At 35.6% G+C, this 21,155-nt stretch overlaps 1 protein-coding gene across 1 annotated transcript in view; it reads left to right on the top strand.

Annotated features, from left to right (window-relative positions):
• CLEC11A (C-type lectin domain containing 11A) overlaps positions 1–21,155 on the top strand; it is a 404,688-nt gene that overhangs the window by 82,996 nt on the left and 300,537 nt on the right. The window lies entirely within an intron of this gene.

The raw sequence follows: 21,155 nt of genomic DNA, 5'->3' as shown, positions 1-21,155 counted from the left end.
TGGACCTAATCATCACCAACATGGGGACTCTATGCTCCAGACCAGAAGTGTATCCCTCACTGGTAAGATCAGACCATAAACTAATCTCACTGGATATTCACATCCCGACCCCACCCCCTGCCCAGAAAACCACAGTGAAAAACTTCTCTAAAGCAAATTTCACACTCCTCAAAACCGAGGTGGAATCCTTCAAAGCCCCCGGGCCTGTGGAAAATACGGCCCAGACTGCAGAATCCTTTATAAAGGCATTCTATGAACACCTTCAGGAATGCATGGATCATGCAATCCCAAATAAAACCAAGACCCAATCCTCCAAAGGCAGACATCCTGTCTAGTGGACCCCAGCCATAAACAAACTATACAATAGAAGGAGGAAGCTACTACATGATAGAGCAAAATCCCAAAAAGGGAAGGCATCTCTGATCAGTGTTAGCAAAAAACTATGAGCATTCATAAAATCGTCTAAGGCCAGCTTCGAGAGAAAAATTGCACAGGACACTAAGGATAATCACAAGGCTTTCTTTAGTTATGTTAGGAACCTGGGTGGGAATTCCCAGATATGCTCAGAATTAGTCCAAAATGACAAAAAATACACCGAACCCACAGACATTGCCAACATCCTAGCTGACAGGTTCAGCGCAAACTTCTCCCCACCAAAAGGGCAAATATCTATCCCAGCAGAGTGCTGCCCCTGACATCTCAGATGCTCAGGTAAGAGCCGCTCTCCAAAGCAAAAACACAGCATCAATGGGACCAGACGGTGTCCCAGGCTGCGTCCTACATGAACTCCAAGAAGAGCTAAACCCAAACATAAAACTACTGTTCAATCTCAGCCTTACCACAGGATATGTACCCAAAGAGTGGCTTACAGCAACAGTGGTCCCTCTCCACAAAGGTGGTGCCTCAACGGATCCTGGAAACTATTGCCCCAAAAGCCTGACTAGCTTGGCCTGCAAAGCTATGGAAAGGATCATCATGGACCTCATAAAAAAAGATATTGGGGACCTACAGACACTGGATCCTACCCAGTTCGGCTTTGTTAAGGGCAGATCCTGCCTCTCAAACCTGGTCGATTTCTTTGAAACAGCCACCAAGGCCATTGATGAGGGGAAGGTGGTCCACACAGCCTACCTGGACCTCGCAAAAGCCTTCGATACAGTACCCCACTCGGGCATTATAGATAAGCTCACCAGCTTAAATATAAACCCCTATGTCACTAGATGGGTTGCAAACTGGCTCAAGGACAGAACCCACATGGTTAGAATTGCTGGAGCCATGTCAGACTCCAAACCAGTTACAAGTGGTGTCCCACAAGGCTCAGTCCTGGGACCTCTCCTGTTTGGTATATATTTCTCGGAGGTACAGGCCAACACAGAAGGACTGTGGCTGACCAAGTTCGCAGATGACTGCAAACTGGGCGCTATAATCGACTCTCCAGCCAACACAAGCATCCTCCAAAAGGGCCTCATAGAAACAGACAACTGGTGCCAGAGCCATGGCCTCAAGCTAAACGCCAAAAGTGTATAGTCATCCCCTTTGGCAAAAACAAAGTGCCCACAAATTACCACATAGGTGGTAATCCATTAAGTACAGAAGAAGTAATTAGGCACCTGGGGACCCAAGTTGATAGCAATCTCTCATTTGACAACCATGTGGCCAAAGTGGTTAGAAAAACATTTTATATAGCCCACCTAATCATGAAGGGATTCACATCTAGATCAGGGGAGGTCATCATGCCTCTTTACTCATCCCTCATCAGGCCCATAATTGAGTACAATGCCCCTTTTGGGATGTACCTAACCAGGCACCTGCAGCAACTGGAAAGACCCCAAAAGTACCTCACCAAGAGGATCAAAGGGCTCAAACAGATGCCATATGCTGCCCGGTTAAAGAAACTCCAGCTCTACTCAGTGGCATACCGCCTGCTCAGAGGTGATCTGTGCCTGACGTATAAAGCCATGTCCAACCCAGAATTAATGGACATGCTGCACCTCAGAAAATCCAAATCCCATCAATCTACGTGCTCGAGAGACTTGAACCTCAGCACTGAAATAAATAGGACATGCTGGAGGGATAGATTCATAACCCAGAGGCTCCCTTTGAGTCCCTCATTAACTCTCTTCAAGAGAAATCTTGATGAGTGGATGGGGGATCGTAGGTTTACCCCGGGTATCACTTCTGTGTCACTGTTAGACAGAGGCACAGTATACTAACCTCAAAAAAGGGCATAGCAAAATTAATTTAAAATGGGTGGCGAAAGCCAAGCACACTCTGGCTAGGCTTATAAATGTCCTAGGGCAGATAGCCTAGTATGAACCTATGAACAGAGGGAGATGGTTTAGTCAGGAAGTGAAGCTAAGGTAGTAGCAAAGTCAGAGGGAGAGCTTAGTGTGGAGCAGAGCAAGGGTACAGCCATTTATTGAATAAGTGAGTATTTAGCATTGTTTTAAACTGGGCTACTGACGTAACAGTTGTAATGTTTTCTGGTAGTGAATTCTCGATTTTACCTATGTAATTTGAGAAGAGGTAATCACCTGCTTGATTTTTGGTTGTCTTAACTTTTATGTGGTGTTTGTTTAGTGGAGCGTAGAGTTCTGTTATTGGCATATGGTTGAAATAATATTTGTGGGGCAGGTATTTTCTCAGGTTCATAGAGGATTAAAGACTATCAAATATATAAGGGTCGATATAAATGTTCTATTATATGATATAAATGTTCTATTATATGATATTCTATGCTAGGATTATAGCTAAAATATAAAACCTAGGAATATAGTACAAAACATAGCAAAAAAACAGAAATAGAGATCAGAAAATATAAATATGTATATAGTTAAAGAATATAAATATGTCTAGAAGGGTGGAATGTTGGCATAGCACTTAAGGTATTCACCTTATAAGCACAAGGTGCAGACTGTTATTCTCACATGGAGCAATTGGCTGGGCTTGTAATGTCCTACAAGTGCAGTTATGTTGGTACTAATTTATGAACTTATGATCCTATGAACAACTTTACACACAGTAAATAAAATAGAAAAAAATATAAATCATCTGACTTATAAATTAATAAATATGAAAATAACAACTGACTTTCTCCTTATAGTAGACCAGAGAGATAATGTGAGGTACAGGTAAAGATGACTGTAGAGATATTCAGTTTGGTCAACTTATAATATTGAATCTGAACAACTGTTTAACTTTTCCTATTCATAATAATTCACTGGCAGGCTTTTTTAAGATATGCGTGCTAAAAATATGAGACACATTAATATGAACCAGATAAATGAGCCAAGTGTTGTTAGGCTAATGGAGAGTTTGAGAGGTAGTTTGTTCATCTTTTTCAACAAACTAGGAATATGTTATTCCATAGTAGAATATTTTAGGGTTATATCATTAGGTAATTTTTTTTGTTTCAAAAGTTTTGTCCATAGCTGAAGATTTCTGTTATACATAAAGTATATAATAAGGTCTGTACATAAATATGATTTCATTATACCTGTGTTTTCTCTCTCATGCATTTAAAATTAGACATTTATATATCTTATTAATATTAATGGATTGAATAATCCAGTAAAGAGGGAGAGTCTGTACAAATAGTTGCAATTATATAAAGCTCAAATAGTATTCCTACAGGAAACACATTTACTTAATAAAGATGTAAAAGAAAAGGTGAGCAAGGACCACCATTGATTGTAAGCACTTTTGTTCCTTTATTTTCACTTGGAACTGAAGAAGTTCCAAGTGAAACTAAAGATAATAAAGATGTAAATAAACTTTGATTAAAGGATTATTTGGCTTTAGCAGGTTCTGGCTTTTAAGCTAAAAGAAGAGGCACCCTTATTTTATGGAAGAACTCACCAATAATGCCTAAACTAAAAGATAGTTATGTTGATAAAAACAATATGTTAATCATTGTTATAACTAAGTTGAACAGAAAACTGTATACATTAGTAAACTATTATTAGATTTCAGGGGTTGGAACTAAAGATACAAAAAATTACTTAGACACTATAGCCTATTACATGAAAGGTGAAGTCATAATGGCTGATTATTTTAATTGTATTTTATCAGACAAAGATTCCACTGCAGATAGAAAGCTGAGAATCGCATCTTCAGACAAATACTTAACAGATTTTGTGAATCAATTGAATTTAAAGGATATATATGTATATGGGCTAAGGAAAACAAATTCACTTCAATCCCCCCCCCCCCCATTATTTGTATAGCTATGGAACACAACAAATATTGATAAAATATTTTTTTCTCAATCTGTTATCACATATCAGAGAAGTTACAACAGTTTCATGTCCATTATTAGACCACAATGCTAATCTTTAATGTTATTTTAAAAACTGACAATTTAATATATCACAGGAGATTACCCACATACACTATTAAACTAAAATGATTAAAGGATTGGTACATTAAAGAGATCAAAAATTTCCTAGAAATAAACATGGATGGTAAAGTATCTGACAATTGTCCTGTGGGATTCACTAAAAGCTTACTTAAATGGAAGAGTTGCAAGCTGATATTTTAGTAAAACAAGAGAATGGGACAAATAATTGAATGCACTACAGGCCAAAATATACACACTAAAGTTAAATCTAAAACCAAATGATATTATTAGTTGGTCTGAACTTAAAAACTTAAATACAAAATATGTTGAAATTCTAAATCATAAAGTTTCAATAAACCTGGAAAAACGTATATGTCAGGTATATTCAATAAACTTTTAAGCTTGCATAAACTTGCTCTTAGATCAAAGAAAATGAATAAACAAAATCATATCAAAGAAATTATAACACATATAAATAATAAAGAAAGAAGAATAGATATTAAAGGTATTCTTGAGAGCTTTAAAATATTTTCTGAAAATATAAATAATACAAATAACCTAGATGATGATATCAATGACATTTTTTTCTAAGAGAAAATGTAAATAAAATAAATGAACAATTAAAAAATGATAAACTATTAATGGAAATAAAAGATCAAATAAAAAAGTTAAAAAAATATAAGGCACCAGGCTTAGATGGTCTTATACTAGAACTATATAAAATACTACCAGATGTTGCCATTAGTATATTAGATAAGGTCTGTAGAGAAATAAAAACAACTGCTGAAGTGCCCCCATCATAGAACTATTCCCATATATCACCTATTTTAAAACAAGGTAAGGATCCTACAAAGTGCTCTTCATACAAACTCATTTCACTTTTAAATTGGACTATAAGATGTTCATGCCCATTTTCACTAACAGAATTAATCTACTTATTCAGCCACATAAAAAAACAGTCCCAACTGAAGATGGTAAAAATGATAATCTTCACAGAAAAAAACACACTTAAGGGAAGCAAAAACAGAAGCATGAGATTAGTATAACCACAATATTATTGCCACTTTCATCCACAAATGGACTTCATCAGAATAATTCTAGTAAAACAGTCAAAAACATTTAAAAGGAAAGACATCTAATAGAAATCAAGAACTAATTAATTGAAAATCATTCTAATTTGATTGGTTCTTGATTTGGTGTTTTTTGTGTGGAGATTAATCTTCTTCCTAAACTAACTAACAGTGATCAAACTGGGTTTATTTTAAATCGACAAGTACAGGATAATATAATAAAAATGCATACATTAATAGACTACGGAAATAAAAATAAAAAAATTAATTTCTGTAATTAGTTTTGATTTAAATAAGGCTTTTGACTCAGTTAATTTGTCATACCCTTTGAAAACACTTGAGGTGTATAATTTCTCATCTGAGTTAATTGCATTAATTTTAAATTATACAATAACTCTTATGCTTATGTTAAGTAGGTTCTTTTTTTAATTCCTTTAAATTACAAAAAGGCACAAAACGAGGCTGCCCATTTTCACCTTTACTTTTTTGCATTAGCTGCAAAACCCTTCATTAATAGCATTAGATTGAATAAGACCATTAATGGCATCAAAATAAAACAAGATTTCAAACTAAAGATTCAACTCTTTGCTGATATTTTAATAAAATAGGAAATATAGAGAATTCATTAGAACATATAATTAGTTCTATGAGTCATTTTGAAGAAATCTTGAACTTAAAATTTAATCATAATAAAACAAGTACATTAATTAACAAAAAATTAAAAATAAGATTCACAAAAAAATATTCTAACTTCAACTGGAATAGCAATCAAATGAAATACATTGGTATAACCATTACTTCTAATAGTAAAGAAATGATACAAACAAACTTTCAACAAGTTGTTGATAAAATTTTGTTTAGTCACAAACTAGACCCCATTCTTCTTTGCCATGGAAGAATGATTAAAGCTTATTAAGATGGTAATTCTCCCTAAAATATTATCTGTTTTACACTCTTTAGTCCTATCTCCACCAAAAAAAAAAAAAAAAAAAATCGATGAAGAAGATAAATAATATTCTCCTTATTTTTGGCATCCTAATAAATCAAAAGCTTCCTTTGATACAGAAAAGGTTGGGATAATGGAAGGATAGGATTCCTTGATATTCAATTGTATGCTACTTCAACAATTGTAAAAGTTTAGTGTTGTAGATAAATTTATGATTAAAAATGGAAACAAATACATGAAATATTATTAGTAAATAATAAATATATCACAACCAGTCATAAACAAATAGTCCCTGATATTTTTGTCTGGTTATTAAAAGATGTTTTCATAAATGGAATTACACCCTCTTCTCAAATTCCATATTTAAATAACACAATTTCCTCTCTCCAAAAGTTCACATATTGCAACCATTGTATTAAAGACTTAATATTTTCAATGTTTCCAAATGCATATACAAATGACTGCTGAGATACCCATAACTTAAACAAAATGCTAATATTGAAACAACAAAGTGACTTAATTTATTGACATCAGTTCTTAAATGGTACTGATATATATATATACTGTTGAAAATTTATGGACCAAATACAATCAACATTCTGTGGATGGGTAAATTTTACACATATTTAGGAACTTTGTGAACAAAGAGATTAATAAGATATTTAACCTAGATACGAAATTGTTTCCCAAATTATTGGAATTCTTAATACATATCAATAATTATGCAATGAAAAATCATATTTGTCACAAATTTATAAAATTCTTAAGTTAGATTTTACATATTTAGACAATTCCTATTGGAACTACTCCTCAGCAATTAATAATGAAGACTTCTCTGAAGACTACAAGAAAATAATATTAAAATCTACAGATAAAACTACATTTTCACTGGAAATTCTTACAGCTTTTGTCATTCCTAACAAAATTACAATTATGTATAAATCAAATAGAATTAAATGCTGGAGATGTGATTCTGAAATAATAGCTGATTGGACATATACTGTATATGAATGTGAAATCATCTCCCCTTTTTGGAAAGAAATGAATAACTTCATTCATGCTGTATGGTCAGATAGATGTAACATTTCTAAAACTTTAGTTTTATTTAATGCTCCAATATATGAGATAATTCCAAAATCCCAAGTGCCTCTTCTTTGATCTATTCTTGCTATATCCAGAAAAGTAATTACTAAAAATTGAAAAAGTAAAGTTATGCTCTCTAGTGTGGAATTTATTAGTATGGCAAAATTGTTTGCAGTAGTGAATTGCATACTATAAAGTTGAAAATGTCTAATATTACACATTCATATAAATCTTGATGTTAACTTAAAGACTTGCTTGAAAAATATTAATCGTTGTTGATATGTATAACTTTGATGTATTGATGAGCTGTGGACCTATATAAATCGTTATTTGTTTTATAACTGATGTATTTATTTGTTTTAAAACCAAGTAAAAAAATAAAAAAGAAACATTTTGGTAGTTCTTTAATGATAAGAGTGCGTTAAATTTCATTGTTTTATTTAGAATGATTCATGGTTTACTTGTCAAAGATAATACTCTTATGCTCTGTAAAAAAAAGAGACAAGGTATATCTTTTAATTCAGTACTCCACATCCTTAAGCCATTTATAATGAGATGGTAAATATTTTTAACATAGTAGACACTGTCAATATGTCTCATCTGGTAGCATACTTGCCTTTTATTTTGGAAGATAAGAAGACTGTGGGATCTATTCCCATACTAGTAATTTGATTATTTTTTTTCCAATACTGTCTCTATAGTTCAGGTAGTTCAGCAAAAGGGGGTGCTTTGCTCCTGACTGTGCCATCCTACAGATGAGATATTAAACTGAAGGCCCATTTGCCCGAGTTGGAGGCAGCTCCACTTGATATAAAAGATCCCATGGCACATATAAAAAAAGAAGATGGGAATTTTATTCATTAAACTTTTTTAGTTATTATACACATTTCAGAATATTAATATGTACAATATTATTTCACATATACAAAAATCAAGAAAAAATCATGTGTCAGCATTAACCCTTAACCTTTACATATAACTTCCTAGTTACTCATTAACCCATTTTTATTGTACATAATTTAACTATATCTCCCTACCTGGAAAATCCAAATACTTTACAGTTCTGTCAATGTCTTTCTATTTTACATAAAACAAGTTATTATAATACCTGTAAACAACATATTATTTATTCAGATTTCTTAGTTATCATGCCACTTCACAAAAATCCACTAGAAAAAGCAAATTCAGTTCATCATCTTTATCATCATCATCATCAGTCCCCTTTTCCCCATTTTGTTCTACATGGGGCTGGGGTATTGTGTTAACTGTTGCCAACTCTCTTTTCAGTGACACACTCCTGCCTTCTTCAATACTCATGCCCGACTGTCGCAGATCTTTTTTCACACAATCCATCCACCTCTTTGTTGGATGTCCTTGTTTTCCCTTACTTTCTCTTCTGTCATAGACTATACCTGCCACTCTATGTCAGTTTCCTGCAGCCCCTCTGATTATAGCTTTGACCTCTTCATTCAGACTTCCCTTCTCCTCAACCACCCATCCCAGATACTTGAAGCTGTTTACCTGTTCCACTATCTTCCTTTCTATCTCTGTACTCAGCTTCTTCTGATTTCCCCAATTTGCTGCCATTATCACCATCTTATTTGTGCTTAGTTTCATCCCATGTGTCTTCAGTTTTGCATTCCATTCTTCTATCCTTTGCTGAAGTTCTAGCTCAGAGTCTGCCTGTAATGCTACATCATCTGCATACAGCAACTTTGTTGATCTGTCTGACTGGTTTGCTAATGTAGTCCATCACCAGTATGAACAGCAGTGGACTCAGAGGTGAACCCTGGTGTACACCCATTCCCACTGGGAACCCCCTCTGTGAGGGTGAACACTGATTGTACTTGAGTCATTGGGTCAACAATTCAGTTACACCAACAAAATAAAGGATTTATAGATTTTTACTTGCCATAAGCTTAGCAATTGCACAACATCATTGGCATGGTTATCTCTGTACTGGAAAAGATTTGTGAAATAATCTCCATAAAAAGTCACAGTTCTTTGACTTGTAATGAATAGCTCCTTGCTATATTGAAACTGTAATGCCCGTCTAACACCTTTATTCACTTTTCTTCCTATTAGTTCTATATGGAAGGAATTAAAATGCTGTTTTAATATCTGACTAAGTATAGAACCTTCTCTAATTACTATCCTTGTTTTTAATTAATTTTTTATTAATTTTAACATATGTACAATGTTTACAAATATAGAAAGGATATAGGCATTAAACTTCAGATGAAAACTTACTATAAATCATTTGCAAAAATCAGTCATTTGTTTTGTGTTATAATTAATGCTACCAATTTATCCCAACAACATTTTTTTAGAATTACTATAATTATACAATCTTATCAGTTCTTTTTTAATTTTACATAAAGTAGCAGTAACTAAAAATTCTTCAAGCAAAGGAGCTTTTTTGACTTCCATTTTCCTGTTATTACTTTTCTGGGAATAGCAAGTAAACTTCAAAGCATTTATTTTATTTTACATTTGTTGACCGGGCTAGTCTAACTGGATACATGTCCATTTTCAGTAGAGGCCCGGGGAGATAAGCTTCAACACACAATTACAAAAAATGTTGCTACAGTACAAGACTATAACAGATGATGTTAGCAAAAGTCCATACTTTTAACAATCTTAACACAAATACTAAAAAATCTTATGCATTAAAATGATGTTTCTATATACATTAACTTAAATTACAAGATCATGGTCTCTTTGATTATTTAAGGAGAAGTCTGGAGTTAGTACAGAAGAGTAAAAGGAGAGCAGAACCAGTAGTATAAAGATGGTGAGCTAGTCAGGGTTAGTACATGGGCATAACCAATGTGTTCTAAGATATAGTTTCAGTTTATGTTTGAAAAGTGTTATTGAAGACAGCGATAAAAGTTCAGTGGGAAGTAGGTTCCATCTTTTTCCAACAGTGTTAGAGAACAGAGAGTCTTCTGGCAAGTTGTTGGATTTACTTGTAGAAACAAGTAGTTTATTTGAGGAACATAAGTTTTTAAGATTTTTGTAAGGGGTAATGAGGCTAGACAGTACTGGAGTATTGGTAGGTTGGTAAAGGGTCTTATGGGCAATGGTAAAATTGAAGCTGATTTTGTAGCTCTAGCCATCCTAGCTGCTTTAGATTAAGACAGTGTTGGGTTCTAAATGGAGTGCCACTGGCAAATCTAGCAATATTATTGTAGGAGATTGCCAGTTTGTTGAGGTTATTTTTTGACAGATTAGTATATATAGGGGAAGCATAGAGGAGTGAGGAGATTAAGTGAGTGTGAGCAATAGTGGTTCTAGCTAATGGTGTAAGATAGGGTTTGATTCAGTAGAGGGACCCCAATTTCTTATTGACTGTTTTATTGTGTTGTTAATATGAGTATCAAAATTAAGGCTGTTATCTATTGTTATTCCCAAGAGTTTGGTGGTTGGGTCAGGAGATATGAGAGTGCCATTATTAGATATAACTGTAAAATCTACTGGGGGGGGGACTTCCTGGTTGGAATGAAAAGCAAAAGTTTTGTTTTTTGGGGGTTCAAGAGGAGGCAGCACTGTAAAAAACATTTTTCAACTGTATTAAAAGCCTTTTGGGTTAGGGACTGTAGTTTAGATGGAGATGTGGCTGAGCATATTATTGTAGAGTTGTCCACATATTGTATACAGTTAGCTTGAGGAATTGCTGAGTGTAAGTCATTAATAAAAATGGAGAATAGAAGTGGGCCTAATATGGAACCTTGAGGGACACCGAGGGAAATCGGGAGGTGGGTAGATAGATTATTATCCCATAGCACAGCCTGCTGTCTGTTGTCTAAATATGATTGGAAACATTTTATAGCCAGTGCTTTAAGTGAAAGGGATTTGAGTATATTTATAAGTAGCTGGTGGTCAACCATATCAAAAGCTTTAGAAAGATCGATAAAGAGTGCAGAGGAAAGAATGTTGATGTTACGGTTTTTGTTAATGCAGTCTGTAAAGGATAACAGGGCAGTGGTGGTACTGTGGAATGGCCTAAATCCATGTTGATAGTTAGCAAGTAAGTTGTTTTGGATTAGGTGGTGAAGTAGTTGCCTACGGATGCATTTTTCCATTATTTTTGCCAGTGGAGAAAGTAAGGCTATGGGACGATAGTTTGAAAAGTCATTTCAGTTACCACCTTTATGTAGGGAGATAATGTGAGAGATTTTCCAGATAGTTGGGATGGTACCTTCATTTATAGTTCTGTTAATCAGTATGGAAATGGGATAGGCTATGGCTTTAGCTGCTTTTTGCAGATATTCTTCAGGTAGTTGGTCAGCTGAGGGAGTGGTTGATTTTAGTTTCTGGAGAAGGGAGCAAATGTGGGAAGTTGGAACTGATTGCAACTGAAATGAAGGAAGTGAGCTAGTAGAAGAAGTTGGAAGATTTGAGCTATCTGGGGATAGTTGAATGGCAAGAGTTTGGATGGTTTCTGTGAAAAAGGTATTGAGGCATTGGTAGTTTGTATGGGATTCTCAAGGTTAGAGCCTTGTGGATTTGGTGTAATGGATTGGCCTGGGTGTAGTAGTTTGTTAATGCTAGTCCAAAACTTTTGTGGTTAATTTGGTGAGTTTGCTGGAGTTGGTAGTAAATGTTTCTTTTATCTAAGAGAATAGCTTTTTTTGTATTATTTCTAAGTTGTCTAAATTTTTGTTGTTCTGTTGGATTTTTAGTAGTACGCCATTTAGCCCAGGATTTGTTTCTAAGAAGGATTTTTTTGCCTGGTTTCTTTTGAGAGCCATGGGGCAGGTTTAGTCTTATTTCTAATAGAGTGTGTTGGTGCATGGTGGTCTAGGATGGCTAAGAATGTGGAATTAAAGTATTTTATGGCCTCATCAAGTGTGAAGTATTTCACTGGTGACCAATTACATGCCTTAAGTTCAGTTTGGAATAGTTCAGGGTTAAAATGTTTTTTGGTCCGTATTGTCCTGAAAGTACTTGGGTAAGGTAGGCTGATCTTATGCCTGGTAATATAGGTCACTTAGATCATCTGGGAGGGTTCCTACTTTGTATGTTTGATGAGGATTATTTGTGAGAATCCAGTCTAAGGTACTTTCTTTATTATTGGGTTTGTTAATCCTGGTTGGAGAGGTAATAGTTTGAGAAAAGCCATATAGATTAATATGGGTAGTGGGGTGTTCAGTACTACAGGACTTCCAGTCGATATTAAAGTCACCGAGGACTATAGTTTCTTGTGGGAGATTTATAGAAAGCCAGTTAAGGATATTTTAGAGGGTATTTATGTTATTACCAGGAGGAAGGTAGATGCAGATGATATATATGGATTTACAAGTATTAAGCTGAATCTTAGAAATAAGGATTTTGGCATTATTGTCTAGAGGTGGGTTAAGGTCTGACGAGGTAACTTGTAACTCTGCTTTGTAAAGGATTGCTACCCCCCTCCCTTCTTGGCTGTGCGGTCTAGTCTCAGGATATTGTAACCAGGTGGGATGACTTCATTATCTTTAGTTGCAGGTTTTAGCCAAGTTTCTGTTAGACAAAGGATGTCAAATAAGCGGACATCTAGGAGGGCGTGGAGGTGGGCAACTTTGTTGTTAATGCTACGTATGTTGAGATGTGCTATAAAGAGTGAGTTTGAAGATCTGGTAGGGGTTTGTGTACTAGAGAGGTTAGGGCCATGGAGTTCAGTGGTAGGTGTATTCTTTGGGCCAGGGTTTGGATGAATGTCCCCATCAAGTAAGGAGTGGAGGTGTATTCTACATATAGGATTTGGAAGCTTACAATATTGGTACAGAGATCTCTTAGCCTTTAGATTGTTATACCTGATGTGTGCCAGTCTATGATACTTAGCTTGTAGGTAGCTGGGTCTGGATGTAATGTTTATATAGTTTTGGGAAATAGCTAGTATTGGTGTGACAGTATATTTGGAGGGGTAATGAAATTGTGGACATATTGGATGTCCATAGGAAGTTAGCAGATAGGCTATAGTTAGAGGAGGTAAGAGTGAGGCCAAGAGTAATAGCTTTATGAGTACTGGGATAGGTAGTATAGGCATTATGATGGTTTAGTTTAAGGTACTATGTGGGAGGTAAGGAAGTTTTAAAAAGATGGGGGAATGAAACAAGAATGGTTGGGAGTTCTAATGAGGTGGATCATCCGGCTCTGAGGGCATGGGGTGTAGTTTAGAGGAATAAATATAGGAGCACTGGGGGCAGGTAGGAATTGGGGGCAGGGTAGGGGAGCGGAGTGAGCCCATAGGGTGAACGGAGCAGGTAGAGACAAGTGACTGAAACAGCTCAAGATGAACAATCAGCGGAATGCTGTCTGCTAAATGTAAGTTAAAGTATAGGTAATTATAGAATGATAAGAAGTACAGCGGTAGTGTTTATAGGAGGATAGTGGGTGCTTACAGAAAAGTAAAAGGTAAGGTGAAAGAATAATAAGAGCAAGGTAGAGACAGCAGATTGTAGTAGAAGTATGTTATAGGATAGTGGGATAGACAAATGAAAGGGACTGGATAAGAGAAGGATGCCACCTAGTGGACAGAGAAATGTATTACAGCAGTAGTTCTTTATGGAAAAAGGCTGGTCTAGGACTAAATAAGGAGATTTTATCAGCTAAAGGAGGTAGCAATAAAGGAAAAAAGGATAGGTATTTTGAATGCAGGATACAGAAGGGGTATGGCTGCTGGCTGTCCAGACTGGGAAGCATACAGTTACAAAACCCCAAGAATTAATAGTACTAAAAGTTTATAATATAGTAAGACATGACCGCTTAAAACGTAAAGGAGGTGGAGTAGCAATTCTTTTCAAAAATCAACTTAACATCTCTACTCAATCAGCATGTCCAAACCAAGATAGCAAAATAGAAGCCATCATTATTAAACTCCAACTTAATGCCAAAAAAGCTGTTTACTTTATATGCTTGTATCTTCCTCCAGGTAATAACATTCCAATATTAGAAGACTTTCTTAGCTGGGTTTCTACCACCTACCCCCAAGAAACTATAATTCTTGGTGACGTTAACATAGATTGGAACACTATTAATGCTGAGAATCCCTCCTCTCATATTAACCTACATGGTTTCACCCAAACTATTACCTCAACTACAAGAGTCAATAAGCCCAGTAAGTGAGAGTGTATATTAGACTGGATACTCACAAATAAAGTCAACAAACAGTATAAAGTAGGTACTATGCCAGGCGATGTTAGTGACCACTCCCTAACCTACATTACTAGACAAAAGTCAGAATGTGTTAACCTCCCAAATACAAGGATAATTCGCTCTATCAAGCATTTTAATATAGACCTTTTTCAAGCTGAACTGAGAGCATGCAATTGGAATTGCTTAAAATCACTTCCCCTGGAGGAGGCAATCTTATTCTTTAATACTACCTTCTTATCCATACTTGATACACATGCTCCAGAACATTCCATTAGAGTAAAGACTAAAACAGCCCCATGGCTTACCAACGATACTAAAAAACTCATTCATACTAGAAACAAAGCATGGACTAAATGGAGATGCCATAGACAAAACCCTGATTTATTTCATTTCCGCCAGCTTAGAAATCTGGCTAAGAAATCAATAATCTCTGACAAGAAAAAATTCTACTGCGAACTTCAGGAAACTCATCTTAACAATTCTAAACAATTCTGGTCATCAGTAAATAGACTTCTTTCCCCAGGAATTGCTAAAACTCCTTCCCCACTAAATGCTGACCCAGAAACCCCACTCCAGACTGCTAATGTATTCAACTCTTTTTTCTCTGAAACGATTCAATCCCTAGCCAAACAAATGAACACCAACAACTCTTATACTCCAACTAATACAGCTAACTCCTCCTACAACTTCTCTCTAAAACCTATATCTACTTCTTTCATCTACAGACTCATTCACAAACTGAAACCTTGTACCCCTTCTGCTGACAAGCTCCCTTCTCTTTTCCTTCAGAAAGCTGCCAAAGAAATTGCATACCCTATATCCTTACTTATAAACAGAACTATCCAAGAGGGAACCATCCCTGACATCTGGAAAGTGTCCTATATTATCCCACTACATAAAGGTGGTAACTCCCTTGACTATTCCAACTTTAGACCAATTGCCCTTCTCTCACCCCTAGCAAAAATCATGGAGAAATGTATTCATCAGCAACTTGTGCACTATCTCTCTCTTCACAACATAATAGCAAACTGTCAGCATGGCTTTAGACCTCATCACAGTACCACCACTGCCCTTCTTTCCTTTGTAGATACTATCAACAAGAATCGAAACAACAATATTCTCTCTTCCGCTCTTTTCATTGATCTCTCTAAAGCTTTCGACATGGTCAACCACTCTCTCTTAATTAACATTCTTGAATCTCTCTCTTGTGATAACCTCGCCATTAATTGGTTTAGATCTTATCTTAACAACAGACAACAAGCACATCTCATCACTCTTGCCCATTTCCATCGGAGTTCCCCAGGGCTCCATTCTTGGTCCACTTCTGTTCTCCCTCTTTATTAACGATCTTCAGACTGCAATCCCACAAGCAACCTGCATACAATACATGAGCGATCCGACCCTTATCTGTTCTGCACCATCCACTACAGAACTGATCTCACTGACCCAAAATATCTTTAATACTGTAGAAACATGGTTTTCTAGACGGTTTCTCCTACTAAATGCCAAAAAAACAAAACTCCTCCTCTTCTCCCCCACCACTCGGTCCCCCCCTTTAAACTTTACCATTTCCTCAAATAATGGTACTATCATCTCACCTGATCCAACTACAAAACTTTTAGGAATAACCATTGACAATAATCTCTCCTTCGATCAGCACATTAACAACAACATCAAGTTAGTTAACAGAAAAATAGGATCCCTATATCGTATCAAACCTTTTCTAACCCAACTAGAACCAAGATTGCACAATCTCATCTTTTATCAACTCTCCTATATGCCTCCCCTATTTATACAAACCTTAAGAAAATTAATCTTAACAAACTTGCAACTTGCTATAACAACATTGCTCGCCACTAGTAACCCCTTTAGGACCCACCATTGTATAAACCTAAAACTACTAGGCTGGCTTGAATTCCAAAACTACCTTATAATTCCTCAACTCACTATTGCCCATAAAATATTACACCTACCTGACAACACCCCTATACTCTCTCAACTTTTAATCCCTTACAACAATCTTAACTCACTTCGCTCCTCTAGTAAACTCATGACAAGATCTATAAAAGCAAACAACACAGCAGGTGATTCTCTATTCACTAACACAATAGGTAGAAGTTGGAATCTCTTACCTAGTGACATAACTCTGACTACATCCCTGCCACTTTTCAAACAGAAAATTAAACTGTACTTCCAAAATCATTGGCTTTGTTCCTGCTGTACACCTGACTAACCATCTTCTCTCACTCTGTTTCTCCTCCACTCTTTTCATCTCTACCTTATTCAGTTCTGTTCCTATTATTTTTAGAGATTTAAGTATGTACATATTTTGTATAATTGTTGCTATTTAAGAACTGCATATTGTAAAATTGATTTCTCTTTGAAAGTATCTTTCATTCTTTTTGTTTTTGTAATTCTGATTTAGCTATATCTTAGAGTAGTCAATTTTTATGTAATGTACTTAGTATTTAGTGGAGCTTTTCTCCTCGGGCCTCTGCTGAAAATGGACATGTATCCAGCCAGACTAGCCCGGTCAACAAATGTAAAATAAATAAAATAAATAAATAAAATAAATGTTAGCTTTACAGCCAGTATTAGGTAAACACATACTTTCTTTTTTCCTTTCTTGGAAGAGCACAGGGATAAGAATACAGAGCACTGGGACAGCAGGTAATTTGAAAAACGGTCCTTAGTTGTCAGGCAGACAGATTCTTAACTCCTAGTGGAGGGTAAGCAAGCTGGAGAGTTTCTTTCTTCCTTTCTTGGAAGAGCACAGGGATAAGATTACAGAGCGTTGAGACAGCAGGTAATTTGGAAAGAGTCCTTAGTTGTCAGGCAGGCAGATTCTTAACTCCTAGTGGAGGGTAAGCAAGCTGGAGAGAAAGGTAGAAGACACTTGGACCAGGAGCGGACAGCAGCCAAGGGTTATCCTAAGATATTAAAGATGGCACCAAGAGGGGCAGTGAATAATTATGGGATTAAAGATTTTAAGCTGGTTTTGATTATTTATAACTTTAGGGACAACAACATTTAATAATAATGTTATTTTCTAAATAATATACAATTGTCATACCATAGACTCAAGAAGAAATTAGTCACATCTTTCCAAAAAAAAAATCCAGTTCTTTACATTACAAATATATGTATCCAGTCTGCTTTGATTATCTCACTATGCCTCCAACATTTTGATATGAAACTTTTTTTTAAACTTAGACATTTTATGAGGTATAATGAATATTCTGTGCAGATATTTCAATGAAAACATTTTCATATGTAAATTAAAAGGAGAAAATTTAACAGATTTTTATAACAACATTTTATCCATTTCAATACTAAACCATGATTATAAAGTGTTCATGTCTATAATGGCTAAAAAATTGCAAAAGTAATGCCAAAACTGATAGACATGGATCAATGTGGTTTTGTGGAGGGGAGGCAAACTTTTGACAACATTAACAGAACATTGATGATCCAGAGTGAATCAAAATGTAAGAAAAATACCATTGTTGTTGGTGGGTCTTGTTGCAGAGAAAGCATTTCACAGAATAAGCTGAGACTTTATGAGCAGGGCAATGGAAGCATTTACATTTCCTGAAAAAAATATATAAGGTTGATCGGGAGAATATATGAGGAATTGGAGGTGAAAATTAAAGTGGGTGGGGTCCTCTCTGACAATTTCTGCTTGAGCAGAGGAACCAGGCAGGGGTATCCTCTTACCCCTTTATTATCTGCATTATATTTAGAACCATTGGCAAAGAAAATAAGGGACTCAGAAATTCAAGGATATGATTGTTATGGTAGTCAAGAAAAGCTGGCTTTATTTGTAGATGACATTATTTTGTACTTGGCAAAACTGGAAAAAGACATTACAGTGTTATGGAACATTTTGAGACAGTTTCAGATCTTTTCGGGATACAAAATTAATAAAGCTAAAACAAAGACAATAGCGGTAAATTATGTACCCACACATGATGGTTCAGGAATACCCATATTTATGGAGACATAATAAAATGAAATATTTAGGAGTATGGATTAAAAATGATTCTAGTGTAGGAGCTAAAGATATGTGGAAAGAGACAAAAAACTGAGAAAATGGAAACTTTGTTAAATGGATATGGATAGTAAGATACAAGCAGTTAAAATGTTTTTAGTCCCTTTAATCTTATACACAGGTCAGGCATATGTTTATCAACCAGAGAAGTTGTGGGTAGTAATTAATAAAGAGCTGAGGGACTTTATCTGGGAGGGGAAGACAGCAAGATTCAAGTGGGATAGGCTGATTCTTCTAGTAGAACAGGGCAGATTGAGATTACCCAATTTGAAGGGGTATTTCAGAGCTACACAGTTAAGACTCCTATACATAGCACAAACAGAAAACTATAATTCAAAGTGGAAAGGGATGATGATGGAACATGGGGAAGCTCAAGAAACAAGCAGAGACTGGGATTTTGGATGCAGGTCTTTAAGGAGAATAGCAATAACCATGCAGAATATTATATCCGTAACATAGCAGAAAGTATTCCTAAGAACTAATACAACACAGCAATGGAGAAAGGCAATTCTGTAGATAGGGATGACTGCAATTAGGGATACAGACAATAGGCAAGACGGGGTCAGAATTATTTGGAGAAAACTGGCAAAGGAACCAAGGTATTGGGAGCAAATAACAAGAGAAGGAAGGATGATAGAATGGGAAGATGCCAAGAATTTGGACTGCAGGTTAGAGATTGCCTTCCCTATCAGGGATTGATATCAGAATATAAGCAAAGAGAAAGAAATATGGGGGTCCTAAATGAAAGACCAGCACTGGTAGAGTTTTTAATAGACTGTAGAACAGAAGCTGCCATTAAAAAAGGATTAATTAGTACAGCATATAAAATATTGCATGATAACTATAAGAATCAATCAAAGGATGCTAGAAAAGATTGGAAAGAGAGATTGGATAAGCAATTCACAAAGAAACAATGGGAGGATATATGTATGTCTCCCAAATATGCAACAAACTACAGAACATTTGGGATTTTTGCCTGGAAATGTTTTCATAGATATTTTTATACTCCAAGTAGACTCCAGAGAATTTTTCCTCAGGCAGACACCAAATGTTGGAGGTGTGACGGGGAAGAAAGAGATAATTGGGAACGTACTTTCTGGGAGTGCAGTGGACTGGGAGACTTTAAGGATTCCCTGCTGGATGTACTGTCAGAGATTCTGGGTGGGCAGATTGGTCTGACGAGGGAGATGATTTTTCTGAGCTATGATACAGAATCAGAATTGCCTAGGCATGGTAAGGCCTTGCTGCGTCTAATAATGGTAGCTGCCAAAAAAGAAATTACTAGAAAATGGAAATAAAAATGTTAATCAACTATACTAGAAGTAGTGAATATAGTAACAGAGATAATACCAACTGGAATTGTGCTCTTTAGAAAAGGGTAGGAGGAAACTACATAGGAAAAAATGAGAATTGTAGGAACAATACATACAAGGGAGGAATGAAGTTTAAAAGGCAGCAGGACTAAAATGAGCTATGTAATGTTTAACTGAAAAAGATTGGGTAGATTATAAGTAAGTATAATGTTTGCAACTGGGAGTGTGTCAGTATGGATTGTGATGTAAAATCCTTGCAACTAGGATTGTGTTGGTGTGGTTTGTTTTCATTTGTATGAATGTATGATTGCCTTTGTTGTAAGTGATGGTTTAATAAAGATGTTTCTTTCTTAAAAAAAAGAAAAAAAGGTAGGAATTGAATAATTTGTGTAATGTTGGTTAGGCTATATGGCATATAGCAATATATGTGAAGTAAAATGTTTGTGTTATTTATAGTGTGATTACTTTTATATGAATGTAAATTTGCCTAAGTTACAAGTGATAATTCAATAAATTTGTTTGGAAAAAATGTTAGCCATTTCTTTCAGTGAAATGTTAGTATCTAAAGAATCATGAAAATTCCACATGCCTATTTTGATAAAAGCCTTAGAGCCTTTTTATATATTCATTATTAAAGTAACAAATTTCTTTGGGAAACCAAATGCTAAAGGAGTTTTAAGCCAATAATTCCAATTGTAGAATCAAATGCTCTCAAAATATTTCATATTTTTTCAGTACTGGACTTTTTGATGCTTGGAGCATTGTTGAGGCAAGTATGAAACAACTGCAAGCTCTGAAAGCTACAGTGCAGTACCATGTGCAGACTAACCTCATTCAGGCTGCTCATGTGTTCTCTGATGTCTGGAATGAGAGGCTTTCCTAAACTCTTCTCCAGCTGACAGTGAACCTAGCATTAAGACAAATTATGCAAATCCAGATTCAAGCCAAGATTTTTTTCCAAAAGGCAGCTCTGTTTCTGATGGTGAATAATCATGAAGGAAGCCCAGACCACAGGCACATACACTACATGTAATTTCTCTACCCAGCCTACTGCAGTAGATCTTCTGTTATGTTTTTACCACCAGCTTGCTACAGGGATCATTTATAGCTTTGATTAATGTAATTTTCCATTTTTTTGCTTAATCTTAGTATTCCAGGTTGTATTCCTGCTGATGCATAATTCAGATGTATAGAAGCTACCATTGTTGTTACTAAC

The sequence above is a fragment of the Protopterus annectens genome, chromosome 17.part0 (genome assembly GCF_019279795.1).
Source record: "Protopterus annectens isolate FY-2018-M chromosome 17.part0, PAN1.0, whole genome shotgun sequence".
NCBI classification, from domain to species: domain Eukaryota; kingdom Metazoa; phylum Chordata; order Ceratodontiformes; family Protopteridae; genus Protopterus; species Protopterus annectens.
The sequence above is the reverse complement of the archived record's forward strand: the minus strand, read 5'-3'. Positions and strand labels throughout refer to the sequence as shown.